Source organism: Peromyscus maniculatus, chromosome 20 (assembly GCF_049852395.1).
Source record: "Peromyscus maniculatus bairdii isolate BWxNUB_F1_BW_parent chromosome 20, HU_Pman_BW_mat_3.1, whole genome shotgun sequence".
Lineage (NCBI taxonomy): Eukaryota > Metazoa > Chordata > Mammalia > Rodentia > Cricetidae > Peromyscus > Peromyscus maniculatus.
Genome location: NC_134871.1, coordinates 73,487,230 through 73,500,363, shown reverse-complemented (window position 1 = coordinate 73,500,363; position 13,134 = coordinate 73,487,230). Strand labels below are relative to the sequence as shown.

The window sequence follows — 13,134 nt, the reverse complement described above, 5'->3', positions numbered from 1 at the left end:
AACCACCCTCCCACCCAATTTTCAAACATGTGTCCTTTGCCTCTCTATGTGAATGCATCTCCTCAGAGTAGCCTTACTGAAGCCACAGAACAGTCGTGGTTCTTGTTTTGTTGTATTGTATTATGTTTTGTTGTGTTGTGTTGTGTAGCCTCCTGAATTTTTCCTTACTAGAACTATCACTAACATCATCATATTTATTCCTCCAACTGTCCCATGGACTGTCAGCTTTCCTCACAGCTCACAGCTTTGTTCCCAGCTTCTAAAATGCTGACAGATGCATTCTATGTGCTGTATTCACTAGATAAACAAAGATATGAGGGGCTGGAGTCCTTATATCCATTGAGAAGAGACAGTCTTGCTCCATCACTACAACAGACCAAGTCTCTTCCCTTTTCATTATGAGACTTGCATGCCCAGTAACCTATCAAAGAGAATGATTCCATTTTCATGTAGACATGAGTAACTGAGGCCACAGAGGAAACAATAGAAAGAGGGATTCAGATTAAACATCTAAAAGCATTTCTAGTAGAACCAGAGCAAAGCAGAGATTGCATTCCCATCTCTCCAGGGCTAGTCCTGAGCTCAGAGAACTCTGGGCAGTTAATGGGATAGGGCTTAACCATTGTTCTCTATTTGACATGGTCCTTCTTCCCTCCTTTGTAGATGGTCCAGAGATTGCCTCTTCTCCAGGAGCAGGGAAAGGTGAGTCTTTTCCCCTCCCTACACTAGCTCCCAGGGCTGAGGGTAAATGAATCATGTGAAAGAAGAAATGGAAATAGATGAAAGATTGCAGAGTAAGATCCTAGGGACTAGGGAAGCCAGCATAAGAGATGTGATCTTTCCTGCCAACATGAAAGATCTCCCTGAATTCTAATCACTCTAAAGGGCCCTAAAGAAATGGGGGCAGTCCACAGGGAAGCAGAAGACCAGAACCATCTCACAGAGAGTAAGTTCCAAAGCCAGAGCTTGAAGAGATAAGCCAGTCACGTCTTCTGGGGTCAGGTTGAGCAGCTATTTCTTCTTTCACCCTGTTACCCTCTTGCAGCATCCCATGAGACATCTGCCAAAACAGGAAATGCAGCAGCCCCTGGGCCTGCCAATGAGGAAAAAAAATCCATGGAAGAAGCAAAATTGCAGCCCTCTGGGTAGGTCTCTATCAGTGCCAGGATTTTGACTTCTGGGGCAGCCTCATTCTTAGGCACAATCCCAGGGGCACAAGCATGGCCTCCAGAGGAGACAGAGGCAGTGTACACAACAACCTCCCCAGAGATTTTGTGTGTGTACAACAGGTTTTTCTGTGTGTCCTCCTGTCAGCCTTTCCCTGGGAGAGGGAAATATTGACTTTCAGCAAAGTGCTGCCCATGATGCCCTGGACTCGGGTAGGAGGTAAGAATCATGAGTACAAATGAAGTTACTTTTACAGTGTGAACTCTTCTGCCTTAAATTTAAATCCAAAGCAGAAAAGGCTCAGATGGGAGAAGAAGCTATGAAGGGAATGGAAAAGCCATTATCCTCCAATACTGAAGAGTTAAAAGGCATGAGTAAAGGTGAGTGTGTCCCAAGATCAGCTATATGGGGCCCAGTATGAGCATTCCTACTCCTCCCTCAGATCCAGCCTCCATCACCACCCCTACCATGAGGCCTGCAAAGGGCACAGCTCCACCACTGACAGTGTCCTCACTTTGGTTTCAAATGTCTCTAATTTCCCATTAACATTCAAATGTCTATCACTGCCTGATACTGGTTCTCCCTGGCTCAATCCAGGCCTTTCCACCGGGCAACCTGCCTGTACCCATCCCTGCCCCCTGGGAAGAAGTTGGATCTTTCAGGCTCGACTGAATCTAACACCATACCTTAGTTTCTGGGTATCCCTGCAGGACGTCAGTTTGTTTGGAAGGCAGAAGATGGAGCTAGGAGAGGAAGGCGAAGGGTGGAGAAGGGGTGAAGCTGGTGGCTGGGGTCTTTGAAGCTCCTTCGTGTCACCTCCCTCCTTTTCTTCCCCATCTTCCTGCCTCTAATCCTTCATTATCTCCTTTTTCCTCTATATCTCCCCCCCCCACACACACACACCATTTTATAGATGTTCTGGATGGTATTCATGACACTAACAATAAAACTAAGAAGATGCTAAAGATAGGAGGAACAAATGACTAATGATGTCCAAGAGAACCAGACTTTATGATTACAGCATAAAACATTAAAATTAAAACGTAAACTTCAAACTAAAATTTGAAAGAAAAATGAAATTTTAGCTGTTAAACAGAAAGCATCAAATTTGAAGACTACGTGTATGTTCCTTGAGGAGGGTAGGGTAGGCAGCCTGACCAGGAGTCCAAGGGGAGGGAGAGAGAAACTCCCTGCAAGACTTAGGTAGGCACCTAATGCTTCTCAATGAATCTCAGAGTCAGACAGGGCCTTCCCAAACAGCAGAGACCAGAACAAGTTTGATCATTTATACTACCTTTTGCCATGTCTTCAGTGACTAGACCTCAATTCCTGAACTTGTTTCCCATATTACCTACTCTTCCTGTGTAATGCCATGTTGTAGACATCAAATTTGAAGCCTGTCTGTGAATTCCTTAAGGAGGGAGGATAGGAAGCATCAGAGTATTGAATAGGGCTTTCCCCACCACCCTGGAATTAGCTCTAAGGCCTTCAGCTGGAAATCATAGGCCTCAGATCCCCCTTAGTCCATGAAGAACCACTTACCTCTGGAGCCCTACAACACTGTGCCCTCAACTCTGGGGCCTATTTAGCAATTGGGAGATAAGCTTAGCTCAGTCAACCCTATGATCATCTATAATCCCTTGCCTTGTGGAGGACAATAATGAAATCCTCACTGTCACAAGTTCTAGGGAAAATGCATTGCTCAAACAAGTTACTTGGGGGCCAGGCAAGGTGGGACATACAAACCTTTATTCAAAGCACTCTGGAGGTTAACACAAGAGGATCAGGAGTTCAGGGCCCTGCTTGGACTGGAATGTAGAGAGATTCTCTATCAAAACACCACAAAAGGTATAAGCTATTTTCCAGGACATAGGAGAAGGATAAGATATGTTTCTTCTATCCCCTCCAAGTCTAAATCAAATGAAGAACCATGGGACTCTCAGGTAGAAGGTTCAAGTCCAAGAAAAGAGTGGCTTCTCTCTCTCCACCAGGGTACTTACTCGAGACTGATGTTCAGGCAATTTCCAGACTGGATCACAGAGAACACCTCTTAGGAGAGCCTGTGTCCCAGGCATCAGGGATATGTTAGGTAAAGAAAGCTAAAGTCCTACAGAACAGATTGGCTAAAGTACCACCTCACTTGCCAGTCAGGAGATGTTCTTCTCCAGAGAGTCATTCAGGGATTTAATATAGTAATGACTTAGTCATCTTCAATGTCTGTTTTCAAGATCATTCTGTCATCTTCATCACCTTTCTAAACACAGAAAGAAAGTGTCACTTTAACAAAATGTCTGGATACCTAAAACAAAGACAAAGGGTCACTTTGTCTTACAGTTGCACACTGAGTGAACCTATTACTTTGGGTGTCTGATAGAAGTGCCAGATGGCATTGATGAAGAAACAATAGAGAGGAAACTGCTTACTGCATGAACAAGGAGGTAGGAGTAAGGGGTCTGTATTCCACGATCCCCTCTGAAGACACACTATCGATGACCCTAAGAACATCCAACTCAGCCCTAATTTCTAAAGGTCCATGATGTTCTCTCATAGAATGACTCTTGGTCTGAGCCTTTAACATGTGGACCTTTAAGGTACATTCAAATCCAAACAGGAATGAGATTAAGCCAGACATGGTGGCATAAGCCTATAACCCTATGTGATAGAGAGACTAATACAGGAGGATCACAAGTTCAAAGCCTAGTCACATACAGACTAAATTCAAAACCAGAAACTTAGTCTCAAAATAAAAAGTAAAAACAGGGCTGGGGTGTAGTTTAATGGGTAACAAATTTGTAAATGCTTAGCATGTGTAAAGTACTATGTGAAATCTCCAAAATCCAAAATAAAGAGGGAAGAGGAAGAAGAGCTGTTGCTGCAGGAAAACCTTTGTTCCTAGAGACATAAGAACTTAGGCTTATCATCATGAAGACCACAAAGTGTCATTTCTGAAGAAGCTTTCTGCCATATCTATTAACAACACAACTCTAATTCCTAAAGGGTTCTGGAAAAGACAAAGGCAGAGAATGACAAAGCAAATATGACTCAACATCAGCATTTGGGAACTCTAGTCCTTTGTAGACCTAGAAGAGAATTTGGAAATTCTTTGTACTCTCTTCAACAATTCCTTATAAGTCTGAAGTTGTTCTAAAATGTAAAGTAGGTAAAGCATCTTGTAATTAGCTGCATTTAGCAATTCCATAGTTTATACACATTTCAAAACCTCATGTGCATGATAAATATGATTATCAGATTCAAAATTAATATTTTAATATTAAACAATAAAATATTACATACAATGTACAAAAAAGAAAAAGGTGAGAAGACTTCACATAAAAACTCAGATTCTGACCTCTTTTGGAGAATGAGAGCATCTGGCAACCACAAGCAGAGGGAGATGCAGCTGAGTACTTTTCTGCCCATGCTCCAGCTCTTCCACTTCTTCCTGATTTCTGGAAAATGAGAGACTTTTCCACCCACCCTTGTGCCTGTGCTGTTGCCTGACCTATACCTGTGCTGCAGGGCTAATTTATGTTCCCTGATTGACTCCTGTAGGTGTTGAGATTTGCAGTCCCCTAACCCTGGTTGTTGATTCCAACTCTCTATCTGAATCACATAGGAGTCATGAAGATGCTTTCTGTTTAGCCCACAGGAAGGAGGAGAAAAAGCCCATTGGTCCCTTTGGACTCTGTGGATATCATCACTACTTTTCCTTGGGAAATCAATAATGTCAAGAGAATCCTTCTTATGGGCTATGAAACACTTCCTGGTGCTGCATATCACATATCTTTTGATATATGGGACCCGTTGGTGTTCAATACATTTCCCACAATCAAAGTCTTAAAGGGTGCTCTCTTTAGGTGCCAATACATCTGGGCCACAAAGCTCAGATATATAGTTAAACATTATATAAGATGTTTCTAAGAGGCTGTTTTGATGAGATTAACTTTGAGTAGATCAGATTGTCCTTCATATCATGGACAGGTCTCACTCAATCAACTAAACGCCTGTTCGGAATAAGACTGACCTCTCTCAAGCAATAGTTAAGATGAGAGCTATGCAATGTTGAAGAGGACTGTCTGTTTACTCTAAAATCAAATTTGTCATTCTAGCAGGAAGTGATGTTGTAACACTCTGAAGCCAGAAAGCTGGTGTTTGAAACCCAGCATTGCCACTCATGAGCATGTGTCATCACATGCCGGCCCTTTAACCTATCTTTACTTTAATTGCCTCATCTACACAGTGAGGGCCTTAATATTTCATATCTTTTGGGGTCACTAAGGATATTCAGTGGAATTAACATTTACAGAGACCTAAGAGCATTAATTAGCACATAAAGATGTTGTATGGAATTATCCTTTTGAAGTAATTCCACTCCACTGCTACATCTGCACACCTGCCCCACTGGCCAAGTTACAAGATTAGGGCATCAGGGGAGTACAGCAGAACCTGGGCAATCCTGAAAAAATGAGGAAAATATATCTTTCCATGTTAGCCACAGTGGTAACATGTATCTTAGGTCTGTGTTTTGAATGTATGAAGGATCTGACCTTCAGAGACTTTGACAAATTGAAATATATTACTATGAAAATATATAGTATAGAAATATATAGTAGAACAATCAGTTGAAGTTCTAAACAGAGAGCAGCATTCTTGGAAGGGAATTTTAAAGAGTTATCAATTTTTTTAATTTTTTTTTTGCAAAGATAAAAGGACTAGCAACAGAAGAAAGCCACTACCATCCCTAATACTGAAAAGCAATGAGAGGAAACGGCGTTCCCTGAGACTGATTGAGAGCTTAGGCTCTGGGTCTAAAGTCACCAGACACAAGCCATATTCATCAAGCGTACAGACATTAACATGTAAATGTAATCTATTTACAAAACAGATATTCCAAAATTCAGCACCTTAAAACACTATTTCTTATGGTGGTGTCACTGGAGGTTAGGAGCCCAGGTGCAGCTTAGCTGTCCTCTGACTCACAGTCTCTGACAAGGCTACAATCACAGGAGAACTAGAGTGGAGAACATTCCATGCCCAAGTTTAATCATGTGATTGTTGGCAGATTTAGTCCCTCAAGTATTTCCCTCAGGCTGAAATACTCCTGGCCTTCCTGGCACAGTCTGAGGCTGTCCTCTGTTCTTTGCCAAGGGATGTGCTTATGCCATGGCAGCTTGCCTTAATCAAGCAAGCAAAATAACACAACCAATGTGCTGTTTAGACAACACAAATCTGCAGCATTTTGTAAACTAAACCTTTTTGTTATCTTCTGTTTGTCAGAAGAGAATCAGTAGGTCCAACTCATGCTCAGAGACCAGAGGACATGAAAAGCAGGAAGACATTATTGAAAGCCATATGAGAGGCACACAGCAGGGGGTGAGAAGGAGGAACAAATGCCTGGACTTCCCTCTCAATCCATCCTCTTATCTCAACCAATGTCTCCCATTGCCCAAACTGATATAGAAGCCAGAGAGTAAAGCAGGCCAGAGGATGCAACCAAAGGGGAATGTTCAGACAGCCATATGTCTCTGTTGTTAGATAATATTGCATCCTTCTGGGTCTTTGATGGAGTTGAAGACTAAATAGCTATACTTGCACTTTTCCTTAGTTATGACAGAAAGTAAGTTCTGTAAAACTTTGGATTCACTAAGATAGGATAGATAATACATTATTTTCTTTGAATATGCTAACTACAAATGGACAAAATATTGTAAATATAATTCCTACTTGATAATTGTTTTTGTTGTATATAGTTATACTATGTTAAAGTTAAAACCTTTATTTTTATTTAGACAAAAAGAGGGAAAATGTAGTAGAATATTTTAAGGTGTGTTACTTTTGTTCATTTGCATTTGTTTAACTCTGTGAAGCTCTGTTAGTGTGCCTGTGTAAAACACCTGATGCTCTAATAAAGAACTGGCCGATAGCAAGGCAGGAGAAAGGATAGGTGGGGCTGGCAGGCAGAGCGTATATATAGAAGGAGAAAACTGGGAGGAGGGACCAAACATCTAGGAACCAGAGGAGGAGGAAGACTTCAGGGGCCAGCCACCCAGCTACACAGCAAGCCACGGAGTAAGATTTACAGAAGTTAGAAAACAGGAAAAGCCCAGAGGCAAAGGGTATATGGAATAATTTAAGATAAGAAAAGCTGGCTAGAAACTAAGCCAAGCTAAGGTCGCGCATTCATAAGTATAACAAGCTTCCATGTGTGACTTATTTGGGAGCTGGGTGGTGGGCCCTACAAAAAAGCAAAAACCTCCAACAAGAGGGGACATCAATGCAGAGGTAAGCAGATGGTGGCAAGGGGATGGATCATGGACCAAGAACAAGCATCATGTGTTTTGGATGACACTATTCCTGAGAAGACATGAATATAATAAGTCTACTCACTCAGAGAACCCACAAAAAAACTGCCACTCAGCAAACTAATATGTTTACTGGAGTTACCTACTGTGTGGGAGCCCACAAAGATTTTTCTAGTGAAATCTGAGCTTGCTTTACACAACAGGGCTGCATTAGTGGATGGCTGGACCACATACATGGTCACCGTGTGTTTGGGATAGTCTACACTTGGCTGTGCTGTGAGGAGGTCTTTTGCCTCACCCCTTGGCATTCCTTTAAAAAGCCTTTTATTAGAGACAGAAGGGGCTGGTGGGTTTGGACCCAGGCCCTCCGGAGGCTATCCTGTGTTTTCTATCTGTTTCTCTATATATATATCCTTCTATCTACGAATTTCTCATTTCTCCCTGCTCTAGTACCCTGGGGGAATAAGAAGGAGCTGGTATCCCTCACTAACGGAGTATGGACGAGGAGTTACTGTAGCAGGCTTTCTTTTAGGCCACCAACCAACTCCTAAATCGTGGCACGGAGACTTCTTATTAGTTATGAATGCTCAGCCTTATCTTAGCCCTTATTTTAATCTGTTTCTCTTTATGTTTTGCCTTGGGGCTTTTTACCTTTCTCTTCTTCTGTATATCTTATTTTCATTGCTTCTCATGTCTGGCTGGCTGGCAGCCTGGCTTCTAGCCCCAGGCATGTCCCTCTCTTTCTCCTTTGTTCTCTTCTCTCAGTCTTCTCTCTCTTCTCTCAAGCCTAGATCCCTCCTCCTATTTATTCTCCTCTGCCCACCAGTCCTGCCTATCCTTTCACAGCTATTGGCCATTCAGCTATTAATTAGACCAATCAGGTGCCTTAGTCAGGCAAGGTGAAACAAATGCAGTACATCTTCACATAATTAAACAAATGCAGCATAAATAAAGGCAACACACCTTTACATCGTTAACAAAGGCAGCATAAACAAATGTAATAATACATCTTTGCCTAGTTAAAATAATATTCCACAATAGGTTACTTATAGGAACATGTAAGACAAAAAGGCAGCTGCATCCCTGGCAGCCCACCCCAGCATAGATGATAACTCATGAAAGCTAGAGCCCTAGACCCCTGGGCATGACTTGCAGGATGCTCAACAGATTAGAGAGTCTTGTTTTTTGAATATTCCTTGACGTCTGTGTATAACCTTGGGAAGGGAAGGACATTATGAATCTGGTTAGTTTCAGGGATTTCCTGAGACATTTTATTTCCTGAATCTTAAGAAGCCTCCTTTTAGAATTTCAAGAGTCTTAATGGCATCCCTCTAGGATATGTTTCAACTTAGAGTAAGTTTCCACACAGCAATGCCAGAAAACAAGCATCAGCAAATACTCATGCTGAAAGTCAGAAGCTCTAGACTGCAAAACATCACACAGGCCAGCTCCTCACCAGATACTTATTATAAGACAAATCTTAAATGGTCTTATTAATTAAAAAAAAAAAAACAGAGCCAGATATTGGGGTAAAAACTGAGAGATCAGAGAACCAGAAAGAAGCCAGCCACATTCTTACTGCTAGGAAATCCTCAGCCAAGATAGAGCTACTTCCTATATACTCACACCTATATACCTTCTGTGCCCTGCCATCTTACTTCCTTTCTTCATCCAGCTACATCACTTCCTATCTCTGCCCAGCTCTATCACTTCCTGTCTGTCTATACAGACCTCCAGAACTCTATGGTTAGTGCTGGGGTTAAAGATGTGTTCCACCATGCCTGTCTCTGTTCCTAGTGTGTGGCCTTGAACTCATAGATCCAATGGATCTCTGCCTCCTGAATGCTAGGATTAAAGGTGTGTGCTACCACTACCTGACCTCTATGTTTAATATAGTGGCTCGCTTTGCCCTCTGATCTCCAAGCAAGCTTTATTGGGGTGCACAAATAAAATATCACCACAAGATACACACCCTGTGTCTCTTTTGTTTAATATACATAGCCAATTCTACTCTGTATCGGTTACTTTTCCCTAACTGTGATAGAATACATTGGGAGGGAAAGGCAGTTAGGGGAGGAAGAGTTTATTTGGGCTTCAGTCCATCCTGGTGGAGAAGTACGGCCATGGGAGCAAAGGAGCTGAAGGCCAGCCTGGTATTTAGGAGGCACAGAGAATACAGAAAGTGTGTCCAGGCTATAAAACCTCAAAGCCTTCCCAGAGCAAAACACTTTCTCTGAATAGGTTCCCATAGGTTCCACTACCTCCCAAACAGCACCACCAGCTGGAGACCAGGTGTTTAAACATATCAGCCTATGGGAGACACTTCATGTTCAAACCACAACATACCCCAAATCCTATAATTTTTGGATTGTGGTGATTTGGAAGAAAATGACCCCCCATATGTCCAGAGAGTGGCACTCTTAGGAGGTATAGTGTTGTTGAGGTAGGTGTGGTTTTGTTGGCAGTGTGTCACCAGGCTTTGAGGTCTCAGATGTTCAAGCCAGGCCTAGTGTGGCTCACTTGCCTTCCTGCTGCCTGCCAATCTGGGTGTAGAACTCTCAGCTCCTTCTCCAGCACCATGCCTGCACACCACCATGCTTCCCACCATGAAACCTCTGGAACTATATAAGTCAGTCTCAATTAAATGTTTTCCTTTAAAAGAGTTGCCATGGTCACAATGTCTCTTCACAGCAATAGAAACTCTAATTAAGACAGGGATAACATTTTTCCTGAATTTTGATATAAAGTAATGAAAATGTTATGTAAAATAAGTGTTCTGAATTCCAAATTCATCCTCAATTATGTGAATATATCTCATTTATTCCTGGGGCCAGGAGGATTAGAGAAGAGAAGGACCATTTGGTGACATCTAGAAAGAATCTGCTGTGTGACCATTCCAGAGGTAATGTCAGAGTTTAGTTCTCTCTTAGAAAAGCCTTGTATAGATATCAACTTTGCTTCTGTTGACAAAAATAAGGGAGTTGCAGGGTTTAGTATGTAGCCCAGGCTGTCCTGGATCTCCCAATCCTCTTATCTCAGCCTCCCAAATATTATATTTAGATCCTGATTACTTGTTGAATATGCTGTGGAGACGGCTGGGGATCTGGAGGCAGGGTTTTTCCCTCTTCAGTATACAATACACACACACACACAGTACATACATACACTCAGGGCATTGATGCAGTCACAATTCTCTGTCCCTTTGCCTTCCCAACTGTGGGTAAAGCTACCCACAGTTTTAACTCCCAGGCCCAAGCTCTCAGGTAGTAAGTAACTGCCAAGTCCTGTCTATGCATTTATTAAGTGAAGTGAACCCTCTTCATTATTGAAACCTAAGAAATTAGTCCTAAAAAAATCTCAACTCTCAAGTCTCATAACACAACTTTAATCTCATAATAACCTTTAGTTTCCTTAATGATAAGGACCTGTCACATGCACTCTCTGTCCCCAGTGTTGGCCAAAAAGTAAGTGCCAAACAAATGAGAGCCTTCTTCCTTTGAAGGGAAGAATCTCAATCAGCTTTACAGCACTTAGGAGGCATGTTTGTGTGTTTGCTCCTTCAATGTCATAATAGTTCTGCATTATCACTCACATGTGTTAGAGCCAGGAACTGAGATAGATGAGCAGTTGCTCCAAAAGTCACTCAATTTATTACAAATAGTAACACAGAAGTTCATCCACAGGTCTTTGGACTTGAGTGCATGTTCCCTCCATTCTTCCAAAACTACCTAACTCTATAGGTCCAAAACCCAACACATACTTCTAAAACCCAGAAAATGCTAAAAAATAAAAGCCCTTTCACAAATCATTTGGTAGAACAACTTGACTATTACTTAGCTCACTTGTTATAATTTTTTTCAATTTTTTTACAGTTTGCTGTAAGGTGACATATTTATAACCCTTCTTTAGCTCGTTTTATATGAATAGTCAGTTCTGCAGTTAAAATGTGGTTGGCAATGAGGTAGTCTGCTAATAAACAACACAGTCTCCATAATACTTTCTACAATTAGAAAAAAAATGTATCCTTCCAAAACAAATCTGATCAAAAGTTCCAAACAAGTCATTAAATAGTTTTTTCTTTGATGGTCCCAGATCTTGTCATGCTGGAATCTCCTTAAGTACTAGGAAAACATTTTGTGCATCTTTTGGTTTGCCAAGCCAAGTCCAGTGGGCAACAAAATAATCATTCAAGTGGTGTCAATGCTGCGTGTGTCCTTGTTTCACAACTGCTTTGGAAGATGTTTGAGGAGATGTCCTATACTCCAGAGAGAGAGAGAATTTAAGAATAAAATTAAATAAGCAACTTCTTAGGAGTCAGAAAGCAAGTATAAATTAATGGCAAGACTACAGCCCTAATTACAGGACCTCTCTAGGCTCACACACCTGTTTAAGAATGCCTTGCAGCAATTACCTCCTGATGAAACCATCCATTATAGAGGGAAGTTCACTATTAAGACACATAATATTCTAAAGAGAGGTTAAAAAAATAATCCATCCTGCAGGAAAGCTCCATAAGTTCAGGAAGAAAATAACTCAAAAAAACTTCAGGAACCCCCTGAAACTGACCAGCTACTCTAGGCCCCTTCTTCCCCAAGCATATAAAAGCAGTAATAACTGCTGAAATACATTCTCAGACCATCTGAGCTGCATAAAAGAGGCTCAGACCAACAGAACTGGCTGGAAAGGGCACTTTCCAAACTGTTGAGCTGGCTGCAGGCTGTGCAACAAGCTCCAGGATTTCCTAGGACAGGTTCCAGTAACTCTTGGAAACTTCTCCCAAAGCTCTAATTGATCCACCTGACATAGGACCTGCTCTGGGGCAAGAGGATAGACAAGTTAACCTCAAGAAACAGAGACCCATCCACATCAACAAAGACTACAGTCCTCTCACCTCACCCTATATCAGAACCACCTTGATAAGGTTGGTCCTGGGACCAGGGAAGGAGTAGAAATACATAGTTGCCAATGCCAATCAGAGAACACCCTCACCTGCAACTGTTTGGCACTTGGCTGAAGTGTTGGTTTGGAGCATCTTCTGGGATGGTACCATTCTACTTTATGATGTAGGATGTTTCCTCCTTTGTAGAAGACAATTTCCATGACCCCAAAGGGGCTACTTCTGCCCAGGAGGCTGTGGCCTGTTCATCCCTCACTCCTGTCTGAACACAGAAGGAAAGAGTTTTAGCTGCAGGTTGAGCACAAAGATCAGAATAGAGAAAGAAAGTAAAAAGAAGGCAAATATAGAAGGAAAAGCTTTGAGGCTTTCCAAGATGAAATACGGCACGGAGGGGGCCTAAAACCAGAGAATAAAGAACATTTCCAAGAGTAAATGCCTAGACTATGAGAGCGAGCTTATAGAACTGGTAGTAAGAAGACTTACAGTGAATAAAATGAGTAAAGAAGGCAAGTTAGAAGTTTTTCTCCAGCTCCCTGCACATTAAAACCTTATAGGCTTAAGGCAGGAAGATATATAGTGGCACTACCATTCAAGGTGAACCATGGCCTAGCTGCCTTTTCCTTCCTGAATGTATTTGTCATGGTCCCTTCCACATACCCTCTTCATAAGTCACAGTACAATGCCTACAATTTCACAAACATTTCTACTGGCCATTGTTCATCCCTGGCCTGACCCAGAATAACCCTCCTCACTTTCTTCCTCTCTGAA

At 41.9% G+C, this 13,134-nt stretch overlaps 1 long non-coding RNA gene across 1 annotated transcript in view; it reads right to left on the bottom strand.

The window, feature by feature from the left end:
• LOC107401796 (uncharacterized) overlaps positions 1–12,629 on the bottom strand; it is a 28,237-nt gene extending 15,608 nt beyond the window's left edge. The window contains exon 1 of the long non-coding RNA XR_013046277.1: positions 12,459–12,629. This is a non-coding gene — a long non-coding RNA (uncharacterized LOC107401796). The remainder of the gene's footprint in view (positions 1–12,458) is intronic.
• Between the last annotated feature and the right edge of the window lie 505 nt (positions 12,630–13,134).